A 12,760-nucleotide genomic window follows, 5' to 3' on the forward strand; every position below is an offset into this window, starting at 1 on the left:
TATGTAGTTGGTATAATAGTTGGTATGTAGTTATCTAGTTGGTATATCAGTTGGTATGTAGTTGGTATAATAGCTGGTATGTAGTTATGTAGTTGGTATAATAGTTGGTATGTAGTTATGTAGTTGGTATACCAGTTGGTATGTAGTTATGTAGTTGGTATACCAGTTGGTATGTAGTTGGTATAATAGTTGGTATGTATTTATGTAGTTGCTATTTCCCATTTGGTATGTAGTTGGTATTATAGTTGGTATGTAGTTATGTAGTTTGTATAATAGTTGGTATGTAGTAATGTAGTTGGTATATCAGTTGGTATGTAGTTGGTATAATAGTTGGTATGTAGTTATGTAGATGGTATAATACTTGGTATGTAGTTATGTAGTTGGTATACCAGTTGGCATGTAGTTATGTAGTTAGTATACCAGTTGGTGTGTAGTTGGTATACCAGTTGGTATGTAGTTGGTAAATCAGTTGGTATGTAGTTATGTAGTTGGTATAATAGTTGGTACATAATTTGGTATGTAGTTATGTAGTTGGTATAACAGTTGGTATGTGGTTATGTAGTTGGTATACCAGTTGGAATGTAGTTGGTATAATAGCTGGTATGTAGTTATGTAGTTGGTATACCAGTTGGTATGTAGTTGGTATACTAGTTGGTATGTAGTTGGTATATCAGTTGGTATGTAGTTGGTCTAATAGTTGGTATGTAGTTATGTAGTTGGTCTAATAGTTGGTATGTAGTTATGTAGTTGGTATAATAGTTGGTATGTAGTTATATAGTTGGTATATCAGTTGGTATACCATTTGGTATGTAGTTATGTAGTTGATATAATAGTTTGTATGTAGTTATGTAGTTGGTATACCAGTTGGTATGTAGTTGGTATAATAGTTTGTATGTAGTTATGTAGTTGCTATACCTGTTGGTATGTAGTTGGTATTATAGTTGGTATGTAGTTATGTAGTTGGTATAATATTGGTATGTAGTTATGTAGTTTGTATAATAGTTGGTATGTAGTCATGTAGTTGGTATTATAGTTGGTGTGTAGTTATGTAGTTGCTGTAATAGTTGGTATATCAGTTGGTATGTAGTTATGTAGTTGGTATACCAGTTGGTATGTAGTTGGTATACCAGTTGGTATGTAGTTGGTATACCAGTTGGTGTGTAGTTGGTAAATCAGTTGGTATGTAGTTATGTAGTTTGTATAACAGTTGGTACATAATTGGTATGTAGTGATGTAGTTGGTATATCAGTTGGTATGTAGTTATGTAGTTGGAATAACAGTTGGTATGTGGTTATGTAGTTGGTATACCAGTTGGAATGTAGTTGGTATAATAGCTGGTATGTAGTTATGTAGTTGGTATACCAGTTGGTATGTAGTTGGTATACTAGTTGGTATGTAGTTGGTATATCAGTTGTTATGTAGTTGGTCTAATAGTTGGTATGTAGTTATGTAGTTAGTATAATAGTTGGTATGTAGTTATGTAGTTGGTATAATAGTTGGTATGTAGTTATGTAGTTGGTATATCAGTTGGTATGCAGTTATGTAGTTGATATAATAGTTGGTATGTAGTTATGTAGTTGGTATGTATTTATGTAGTTGGTATAATAGACGGTATGTAGTTATGTAGTTGGTATATAGGTTAGTATGTAGTTGGTATAACAGTTGGTATGTAGTTGGTAAATCAGTTGGTATGTAGTTATATAGTTGGTATAATAGTTGGTACATAATTTGGTAAGTAGTTATGTAGTTGGTATATCAGTTGGTATGTAGTTATGTAGTTGGTATAACAGTTGGTATGTAGTTAAGTAGTTGGTATACCAGTTGGTATGTAGCTGGTATAATGGCTGGTATGTAGTTATGTAGTTGGTATACCAGTTGGTATGTAGTTGGTAATATAGTTGGTATGTAGTTATGTAGTTGGTATAATATTGTTATGTAGTTATGTAGTTTGTACAATACTTGGTATGTAGTTATGTAGTTTGTATTATAGTTGGTGCGTAGTTATGTAGTTGATATAATAGTTGGTATATCAGTTGGTATGTAATTATGTAGTTGATATACCAGTTGGCATGTAGTTGGTATAATAGTTGGTATGTAGTTATGTAGTTGCTATACCTATTGGTATGTAGTTGGTATTATAGTTGGTATGTAGTTATGTAGTTGGTATAATATTGGTATGTAGTTAAGTAGTTTGTATAATAGTTGGTATGTAGTGAAGTAGTTGGTATTATAGTTGGTGTGTAGTTATGTAGTTGCTGTAATAGTTGGTACATCAGTTGGTATGTAGTTGGTAAATCAGTTGGTGTGTAGTTATGTAGTTGGTATAATAGTTGGTACATAATTTGGTATGTAGTTATGTAGTTGGTATACCAGTTGGTATGTAGTTGGTATACTAGTTGGTATGTAGTTGTTGTATCAGTTGGTATGTAGTTGGTCTAATAGTTGGTATGTAGTTATGTAGTTGGTATATCAGTTGGTATACCAGTTGGTATGTAGTTATGTAGTTGATATAATAGTTTGTATGTAGTTATGTAGTTGGTATAATAGCTGGTATGTAGTTATGTAGTTGGTTTATCAGTTAGTATGTAGTTGGTATAACAGTTGGTATGTAGTTATGTAGTTGGTATAACAGTTGGTATACCAGTTGGTATGTAGTTATGTAGTTGATATAATAGTTTGTATGTAGTTATGTAGTTGGTATGTATTTATGTAGTTGGTATAATAGTTGGTATGTATGTATGTAGTTGGTATAAGAGTTGGTATGTAGTTATGTAGTTGGTATAACAGTTGGTATATCAGTTGGTTTGTAGTTATGTAGTTGGTATAACAGTTGGTATGTAGTTGGTATAACAGTTGGTATGTAGTATTGTAGTTGATATATCAGTTGGTCTGTAGTTATGTAGTTTGTATAATAGTTGGTATATCAGTTGTTATGTAATTATGTAGTCTGTATACCAGTTGGTATGTAGTTGGTATACAAGTTGTTATGTAGTTGGTATACCAGTTGGTGTGTAGTTGGTATACCAGTTGGTATGTAGTTGGTAAATCAGTTGGTATGTAGTTATGTAGTTGGTATAATAGTTGGTACATAATTTGGTATGTAGTTATGTAGTTGGTATATCAGTTGGTATGTAGTTATGTAGTTTGTATAACAGTTGGTATGTAGTTATGTAATTGGTATACCAGTTGGTATGTAGTTGGTATAATGGCTGGTATGTAGTTATGTAGTTTGTATACCAGTTGGTATGTAGTTGGTATAATAGTTGGTATGTAGTTATGTAGTTGGTATAATAGTATGTATGTAGTTATGTAGTTGGTATACCAGTTGTAATGTAGTTATGTAGTTGGTATACCAGTTGGTATGTAGTTGGTATAATAGTCAGTATGTAGTTATGTAGTTGCTATACCAGTTGGTATGTAGTTGGTATGTAGTTATGTAGTTGGTATAATATTGGTATGTAGTTATGTAGTTTGTATAATAGTTGGTATGTAGTTATGTAGATGGTATTACAGTTGGTGTGTAGTTATGTAGTTGCCGTAATAGTTGGTATATCAGTTGGTATGTAGTTGGTATAACAGTTGGTATGTAGTTATATAGTTGGTATAATAGTTGGTATGTATTTGGTATAACAGTTGGTATGTAGTTATATAGTTGGTATAATAGTTGGTATAACAGTTGGTATATCAGTTGGTATAACAGTTGGTATGTAGTTGGTATAATAGTTGGTACGTAGTTATGTAGTTGGTATAATAGTTGGTACGTAGTTATGTAGTTGGAGTACCAGTTGGTATGTAGGTATGTAGTTGGTATGTAGTTATGTAGTTGGTATACCAGTTGGTATGTAGTTATGCAGTTGGTATACCAGTTGGTATGTAGTTGGTATAACAGTTGGTATGTAGTTATGTAGTTGCTATACCTGTTGGTATGTAGTTGGTATTATAGTTGGTATGTAGTTATGTAGTTGGTATAATATTGGTATGTAGTTATGTAGTTTGTATAATAGTTGGTATGTAGTTAAGTAGTTGGTATTATAGTTGGTGTGTAGTTATGTAGTTGCTGTAATAGTTGGTATATCAGTTGGTATGTAGTTGGTAAATCAGTTGGTATGTAGTTATGTAGTTGGTATAATAGTTGGTACATAATTTGATATGTAGTTATGTAGTTGGTATACCAGTTGGTATGTAGTTGGTATATCAGTTGGTATGTAGTTGGTCTAATAGTTGGTATGTAGTTATGTAGTTGGTATATCAGTTGGTATACCAGTTGGTATGTAGTTATGTAGTTGATATAATAGTTTGTGTGTAGTTATGTAGTTGGTGTGTATTTATGTAGTTGGTATAATAGTTGGTATGTATTTATGTAGTTGGTATAATAGTTGGTATGTAGTTATGTAGTTGGTATATCAGTTAGTATGTAGTTGGTATAACAGTTGGTATGTAGTTATGTAGTTGATATAATAGTTTGTATGTAGTTATGTAGTTGGTATGCATTTATGTAGTTGGTATAATAGTTGGTATGTATGTATGTAGTTAGTATAACAGTTGGTATGTAGTTATGTAGTTGGTATAACAGTTGGTATGTAGTTATGTAGTTGGTATAACAGTTGGTATGTAGTTATGTAGTTGGTATAACAGTTGGTATGTAGGTATGTAGTTGGTATAACAGTTGGTATGTAGTTGGTATAATAGCTGGTTTGTAGTTATGTAGATGGTATAACAGTTAGTATGTAAGTGTGTAGTTATTTAGTTGGTATACAGCTGGTATGTAGTTGGTATAAAAGTTGGTATATCAGTTGGTATAACAGAAGGTATATGGTTGGTATGTAGTTATGTAGTTGGTATAATAGTTGGTATGTAGTAATGTAGTTGATATAATTTTTGGTATGTAGTTGGTATAACAGTTGGTATGTAGTTATGTAGTTGGTATAATAGTTGGTATGTAGTTGGTATAACAGTTGGTATGTAGTTATGTAGTTGGTATAATAGTTGGTATGTAGTTGGTATAACAGTTGGTATATCAGTTGGTATAACAGTTTGTATGTAGTTTTGTAGTTGGTATAATAGTTGGTATGTAGGTGGTATAATAGTTGGTATGTAGTTATTTAGTTGGTATAATAGTTGGTTTGTAGTTATGTAGGTATAATAGTTAGTATAATAGTTGGTATAATAGTTGGTATGTAGTTATGTAGTTGGAAGAATAGTTGGTATGTAGTTATGTATGTTCTTAGAACAGTTGGTATGTAGTTATATAGTTGGTGTCACAGTTGGTATGTGGTTGTGTAGTTGGTAGAATAGTTGGTTTGTAGTTATATAGTTGGTATCACAATTGGTATGTAGTTATGTAGTTTGTAGAATTGTTGGTAAGTTGTTATATAGTTGGTAGACCAGTTTTTGTGTAGTTGGGATAACAATTTCTATAACAGTTTGTATGTAGATGTGTAGCAGGTATAGAAGTTGATATGTCGATAGGAATCTAGTTGGCATAACAATTGGTATGTAGTTATGCAGTGTGTGTAACATTTGGTTTAATAGTTGGTGTGAAGTTATGTAGTTAGAATAAGTGTTGGTGCAAAACTTGGTATGTACTTGGTATAGCAGTTGGTGTGTAGTTGGTATTATAGTTGGTATGTTGTTATGTAGTTGGTATATCAGTTGGAATGTAGTTATGTAGTTGGTATAGCAGTTGGTTTGTAGTTATGTAGTTGGTATAACAGTTGGTACGTAGTTATGTAGTTGGTATAACAGTTGGTATGTAGTTATGTAGTTGGTATAACAGTTGGTATGTAGGTATGTAGTTATGTAGTTGGTATAACAGTTGGTATGTAGTTATGTAGTTGATATAATAGTTGGTATGTAGTTGGTAAAACAGTTGGTATGTAGTTATGTAGTTGGAATACCAGTTGGAATGTAGGTATGTAGTTGGTATGTAGTTATGTAGTTGGTATACCAGTTGGTATGTAGTTATGTAGTTGATATAATAGTTGGTATGTAGTTATGCAGTTGGTATAACAGTTGTTATGTAGGTGTATAGTTATGTAGGTAGTATACACCTGGTATGTAGTTGGTATAACAGTTGGTATATCAGTTGGTATAACAGTTGGTATGTAGTTGGTATGTAGTTATGTAGTTGGTATAATAGTTGGTAAATAGTGATGTAGTTGGTATAATAGTTGGTATGTAGTTGGTATAACAGTTGGTATAACAGTTGGCATGTAGTTATGTAGTTGGTATAATAGTTGGTATAACAGTTGGTATATCAGTTGGTATAACAGTTTTTAAGTAGTTGCTATAATAGTTGGTACGTAGTTATGTAGGTAGTATAATAGTTGGTACGTAGTTATGTAGTTGGAGTACCAGTTGGTATGTAGGTATGTAGTTGGTATGTAGTTATGTAGTTGGTATACCAGTTGGTATGTAGTTATGTAGTTGATATAATAGTTGGTATGTAGTTATGTAGTTGGTATAACAGTTGGTATGTAGGTGTGTAGTTATTTAGTTGGTATACAGCTGGTATGTAGTTGGTATAACAGTTGGTATATCAGTTGGTATAACAGTTGATATGTGGTTGGTATGTAGTTATGTAGTTGGTATAATAGTGGGTATGTAGTTATGTAGTTGGTATAATAGTTGGTATGCAGGTGGTATAATAGTTGGTATGTAGTTATTTAGTCGGTATAATAGTTGGTTTGTATTTATGTAGTTGGTATAATAGTTGGAATGTAGTTATATGGTTGGTATAATAGTTGGTATAATAGTTGGTATGTAGTTGGTAGAATAGTTGGTATGTAGTTATGTAGTTGGTATCGCAATTGGTATGTAGTTATGTAGTTGGAAGAATAGTTGGTATGTAGTTATGTAGTTGGTATAATAGTTGGTATGTAGTTATGTAGTTGGTAGAATAGTTGGTATGTAGTTATGTAGTTGGTATAATAGTTGGTATAATAGTTGGTATGTAGTTATATGGTTGGTATAACAGTTGGTATGTAGTTGGTATGTAGTTATTTAGTTGGTATAATAGTTGGTATGTATTTATGTTGTTGGTATAATAGTTGGTATGTAGTTGGTATAACAGTTGGTATAACAGTTGGTATGTAGTTATGTAGTTGGTATAATAGTTGGTATGTAGTTGGTATAACAGTTGGTATATCAGTTGATATAACAGTTGGTATGTAGTTATGTAGTTGGTATAATAGTTGGTATGTAGGTGGTATAATAGTTGGTATGTAGTTATTTAGTTGGTATAATAGGTGGTATGTAGTTATGTAAGTTGTATAACAGTTGGTATATCAGTTGGTATAACAGTAGGTATGTAGGTGGTATAACAGTTGGTATGTAGTTATGTAGTTGGTATGTAGTTGGTATAACAGTTGGTATATCAGTTTGTATTACAGTTGGTATGTAGTTATGTAGTTGTTTTATCTGTTGGTATGTAGTTATGTAGTTATGTAGTTGGTATATAGTTATGTAATTGGTTAATATCTGGTATAAAACTTGGTATATAGTTTGTTTAACAGTTGCTATCTAGTTATGTCTACATATATATATATATATATATATATATATATATATATATATATATATATATATATATCACATTTACATAAGTATTCAGATTCCTTACTCAATTCTTTGTTCAAGCACCTTTTGCAGCAATTACAGCCTAGTGTCTTCTTGGGTATGACGCTGCTTGGCACACTTGTACTGAGGTTCTCCTATTCTTCTCTGCAGATCCTCTCAAGCTCTGTCAGGTTGGATGAGGAGCGTCGTTGCAAAGCTATTTTCAGGTCTCTCCAGAGACGTTCTATCAGGTTCATGTCCGAGCTATGGCTCGGTTACTCAAGGACATTCAGAAACTTGTCCCAAAAGCCACTCACACATTGTCTTTGCTATGTGCTTAGGGTCGTTGTCCTGGTGGAAGGTGAACCGTCGCACCATTCTGAGTTTCTAATCGCTCTGGAGTAGGTTTTCATCAAGGATCTCTCTGTACTTTGCTCCGTTCATCTTTCCCTCGATCCTGATTAGTCTCCCAGTCCCTGCCATTGAAAAACATCCCCACACCATGATTCTGCCACCACCATGCTTCACCGTAGGGATTGTGCCAGGTTTCCTCCAGAAGTGATTTTTCGCATTCAAGCCAAAGAGTTCAATCTTGATTTCGTCAGACCAGAGAATCTTGTTTCTCATGGTCTGAGAGTCCTTTAGGTGCCTTTTGGCAAAGTCCAAGTGCGATGTCATGTGCCTTTTACTGAGAAGTGGCTTCTGTCTGGCCACTCTACCATAAAGACCCGATTGGTGGAGTGCTGCAGGGATGGTTGTCCTTCTGTAAGGGTCTCCCATCACCACAGAGGAACTCTGGAGCTCTGTCAGAGTGACCATCGGGTTCTTGGCCACTTCTCTGACCATGGCCCTTCTCCCCCGATTGCTCAGTTTGGCCGGTCGGACAGCTCTAGGAAGAGCCTTCCTGCTTACAAACTTCTTCCATTTAATAATGATGGAGGCCACTGTGTTCTTGCTGCAGAAATGTTTTGGTACCCTTCCTCAGATCTGTGCCTCGATACAATCCTGTCTCTGAGCTCTATGGACAATTCCTTCAACTTCATGGCTTGGTTTTTGCTCTGACATGCACTGTCAACTGTGGGACCTTACATAGACAGGTGTGTGCCTTTCCAAATCATGTCCAATCAATTGAATTGACCATATGTGGACTCCAATCAAGTTGTAAAAACATCTCAAGGATGATCAATGGAACCATAGCTTAATTTTGAGTCTCATAGCAAAGGGTCTGAAATGTTATGTAAATAAGGTATTTAGGTTTTTCACTTGTAATACTTTTTTTTAAACAACTGGTACAACAGTTGCTATGCAGTTTTGTAGTTGGTATAATAGTTAGTATGTAGTTATATAGCTAGTTGGTATAACAGTTGGTATGTAGTTATGTAGCTAGTTGGTATAACAGTTGGTATGTAGTTATGTAGTTTGTATAACAGTTGGTCTGTGGTTATGTAATTGGTATAATAGTTGGTATGTAGTTGTGTAGTTGGTATAACAGTTGGTATGTAGCTATGTAGTTGGTATACCAATTGGTTTAACAGTTGGTATGTAATTCTGTAGTTAGTATCCTTCTACCAAACCCCAAGGTAGACACAACCACAAACTATGGAGGAATAAATGTCTGGCTTAGGGGCACAACGGCAGAAGGTGGTACCTAGAATCTGCCACCAGCAGCCTTACAGCTCATCTTTATTTACCTGGGCTGACATGCTAACCTTTTAATGGACCTCGGTACATTTTGTTTGGTCCTTTCTGAATAACTGATTTTTGTAGAGCCCATTTTACTGACAAAAAAAACAACAGAGGATGTTTGTATAAACATGTTGAATCAACATGATTTAAAGCTGATTGGATTTGCAAAAAGTAATCAATGCAAGGTAATTTCGTCTTTTTTCACGCAACTGTTAATAACCTAGTACAATGACATTGTGAAATATTTGGTGGATTTCACGTTTGAATTCCCATTAGTTGACAACTTAACCAAGTGTAAATAAAAACTATATGTTGAACTGACGTCTGTGCCCAGTGTGGTTTTATATCAATGTGTTATTTGGGCCGATTTAACCAGGACATTCCCAATTTCCCATGAAGCCCTTTAATATTCCATCAACAGGCTATAGATCCAGGCTTGTCATGACTTGTCTAATGGATGATGTCTGATCAATTCAATTTGATCAAATTAATTTCATTTTAGCATTATCATTTATGAAAATGCGTAAAAAGTTTTAAATCTGCAACCAACAAATCAATTCAACTTGGACCGGCTGTTGCGTGTCTGTTGGCGTCTGAGTGGGAGCAAGCAGATCGGCCTTTTTCTGCACTCTTTTGTTAATTATAGCAGCTGGCACGTGTCTGGTCTGAAAGAACTGAATGGGGCAGTAATTAAATTAACAATGAACAACAATAACTCTGTTAATGATGTAGACAAACGGTTAGTGATACCAGTAGTTTGTTGTTAATGAAGTAGACAAATATTCATGATACCAGTAGCTTGTTATCTTGTTTCTGATGTCTGGAGTTGTTCCCCCGTATGTAGCGTCGTTATTGTTTGTAATTGTATTGTGTTACTTTTAATTTTTTACTTTAGTTTACTTAGTAAATATTTTCTTAAATATATTTCTTGAACTGCATTGTTGGTTAAGGGCTTGTAAGTGAGCATCACTGTAAGGTATTCGGTGCATGTGACAAATGCAATAGAATTTTATTTTCTTGTATTTGTTTGATTAAAGGGAGATCCCTGGTCTCCGGGATGACTTCAGAGCCCTCAGATACAGTACTGTGACAAGGCCGTGACCGGCTGGCAGCCCAGGCTTACTGGCAGCTCCTTATAACGACTACATGATGGCATTAAGGTCATGAGACGATAACTGAGGGGTAGCCTATGGGTGAGGGGTATGGGTGAGGGTGCTGGTGAAGTGTGAGGGTATGCTGCTAGTAGGGTTTGGAGTTTCAATAGGCCTAGCTAGCCTGGATGAGGGTCAGGAACCAAGACATATTTCCATGGTTTGGACTAAATCTAAGGCACTTTGATAACTAACGAGTCATCTAGGTCTACTGCATTGTTGAGGGAGCGAGCACATACTCATTTCGCTGCACCTGTTAAACCTGCTCTAAACTGTGTAGCCTTTGATTTGATTTCTTAATTCAAATAATAAAACATCCCAACTACAAATAAAAAGAAGAATCTTCACTACTAATGAGACATGTTTCTATGTATGTTTATATTTGGTCTGGTGGTATGTGTAAATAATGAATGGCTTATATCGTTACACTAGGCCTACAGCCTAATATAAGAAACTCTGGCTGAACGGCTCTGGCCTTGCAGCAACAGGCTTCATTTAAATACTGAACACCTGTTTCCTGCTCCACTCCTAGCACCATGTGAAATTAATTTAGTGAAATGTGTAAATTAACCAAACATTGCCTCTAAATGACCCCCCCTCCCCTAATATCCCATCACTGGGCTTTGCAGGACAGGCTAGGATGTTGTCATGGCGGGTTGTTATGTTGCGTTATAGCCAGGCTTTTTTTCATGGATGGTTGTTATGTATCCTTAATTAAAGCCAGGCTGTTGTCATGGCGGGTTGTTATGTTTCCTAATAATAACTTACACTCTGACCAAGACTCTTACTTGGGCTGGCGCTGCATGCGGTGCAAAGGTAGCCTAATGGACTCTTGTGGCCATATGAACCCGGTGTCTGACTTAGTTTACAACTTCGCCACATGGGCATAACAGTCCACAGCACAACACAGTCCTCAACACACCGTTCAATACAACACATTAATATACAATATATAGGCCTACAAAGGCGTTTATACATCGTTAAATATAGCCTACCCTACAAATGATTCGTTTAAAATCTATTCTTAAATCTGTATTTTGTTTATTGGATTGTATTGCTGTCTGTTTTTACGTATTTCTAGCATAGTAATTCTACTTGTATGGTAGGCTTATTGTATGGTAATGTGTAGTTCCCGCTAGTGTTGATATTGTTGATTGACCAAATTTTTAACCTATTGCTGATATCATTTTATCCTAATTTAACCATAAAAAATGTATGTTTAAAGGTGGATTAATATGTAGGCTACTGTCTCAGACACCTGAAAACAAAATATGCCTAAATAAATGAATAAATAAATTCAGCATAGTTAAATAACCTTGCCTAGTTACATAAAAAAACGTAAAAAGTAATAACACTTACCCTAATCATGTGAAGCATTTCCAGGCTTCCTTAATAACTTAACTTCCCTGCTGGAAACTGAAACAACACCGTTCCAGTCTGAAACGGCAGTAGGCCCCTCCTATTTAGATATAAAATGGGAAGAAGAGAGGAGAAAGGATGTCGAGATGAAACCATGTGGCATTTCTATTTTTTATATATATTTGAAATGGGACAGATACAAGCAAGTTGACATATTGACAAAACTAAGCCTGCTCCAAAGCCTGCAAAAATATGGTTCAACTGTATTTAGAAACATAAACAGCTCGACCTATAGGCTTTTACCAAGTGTTTTCCACTAAACCAATCTATTTGATTAGTGGTCTGTAAATGTTTCGTTCACGTGAGGATTTCGATTAAATTCCAGTCCCAATAGAAGGAAGCGTAGAGGTTTTAGCGACAAAACAACTCAAGAATTGAAAGACGAGTTCATAATAGTATCTCATCTCAGTTTCACAGGGTCTTTATCACTCTCCAATAAAATTGGTGATATTTTCTTTCAAGTAATGTTGACCCTTAAAATGAAAGTTCTTAAAATGTAACTTTAATGCCTAAAGTAAGGGTATTTAGTATATTTATCAAAAATAGTATCGGCTAGTATATTTATCATGAATAGTATAGCCTAGTATATTTATCATGAATAGTATAGCCTAGTATATTTATCATGAATAGTATAGCCTAGTATATTTATCACGAAGAGTAGAGACTAGTATATTTATCATATGGTAGGCCTGTAGGTTAGTATGTGTATCATTCAATGGTTGTAAATGTATTAGGGTCAGACGGAATTGATCGTTTATGAGATGATTTACGGTTCAACCTCAATGTGACGTTGATAGGCATGGTTAACTGTATTCGCCGATATATAATACACTGTAATAGTTGTTATAGTATAACCTAGTATACTGTTATAGTAGTTTATTATTACAGTAGGAGATATGTTATGAGTTGAGCCTGTATGTGTGACTGTTCATTTCTCTGCCGCTGAG

The 12,760-nt window shown here is 34.6% G+C and overlaps 1 long non-coding RNA gene across 1 annotated transcript in view; it reads right to left on the bottom strand.

Annotated features, from left to right (window-relative positions):
* The window catches only part of LOC149984200 (uncharacterized), a 96,845-nt gene extending 84,986 nt beyond the window's left edge, over window positions 1-11,859 (bottom strand). Inside the window, exon 1 of the long non-coding RNA XR_016495530.1 lies at window positions 11,754-11,859. This is a non-coding gene — a long non-coding RNA (uncharacterized LOC149984200). The remainder of the gene's footprint in view (window positions 1-11,753) is intronic.
* Window positions 11,860-12,760: the final 901 nt, after the last annotated feature.

Source organism: Oncorhynchus mykiss, chromosome 4 (assembly GCF_057628025.1).
Source record: "Oncorhynchus mykiss isolate SJ-2025 chromosome 4, ASM5762802v1, whole genome shotgun sequence".
Lineage (NCBI taxonomy): Eukaryota > Metazoa > Chordata > Actinopteri > Salmoniformes > Salmonidae > Oncorhynchus > Oncorhynchus mykiss.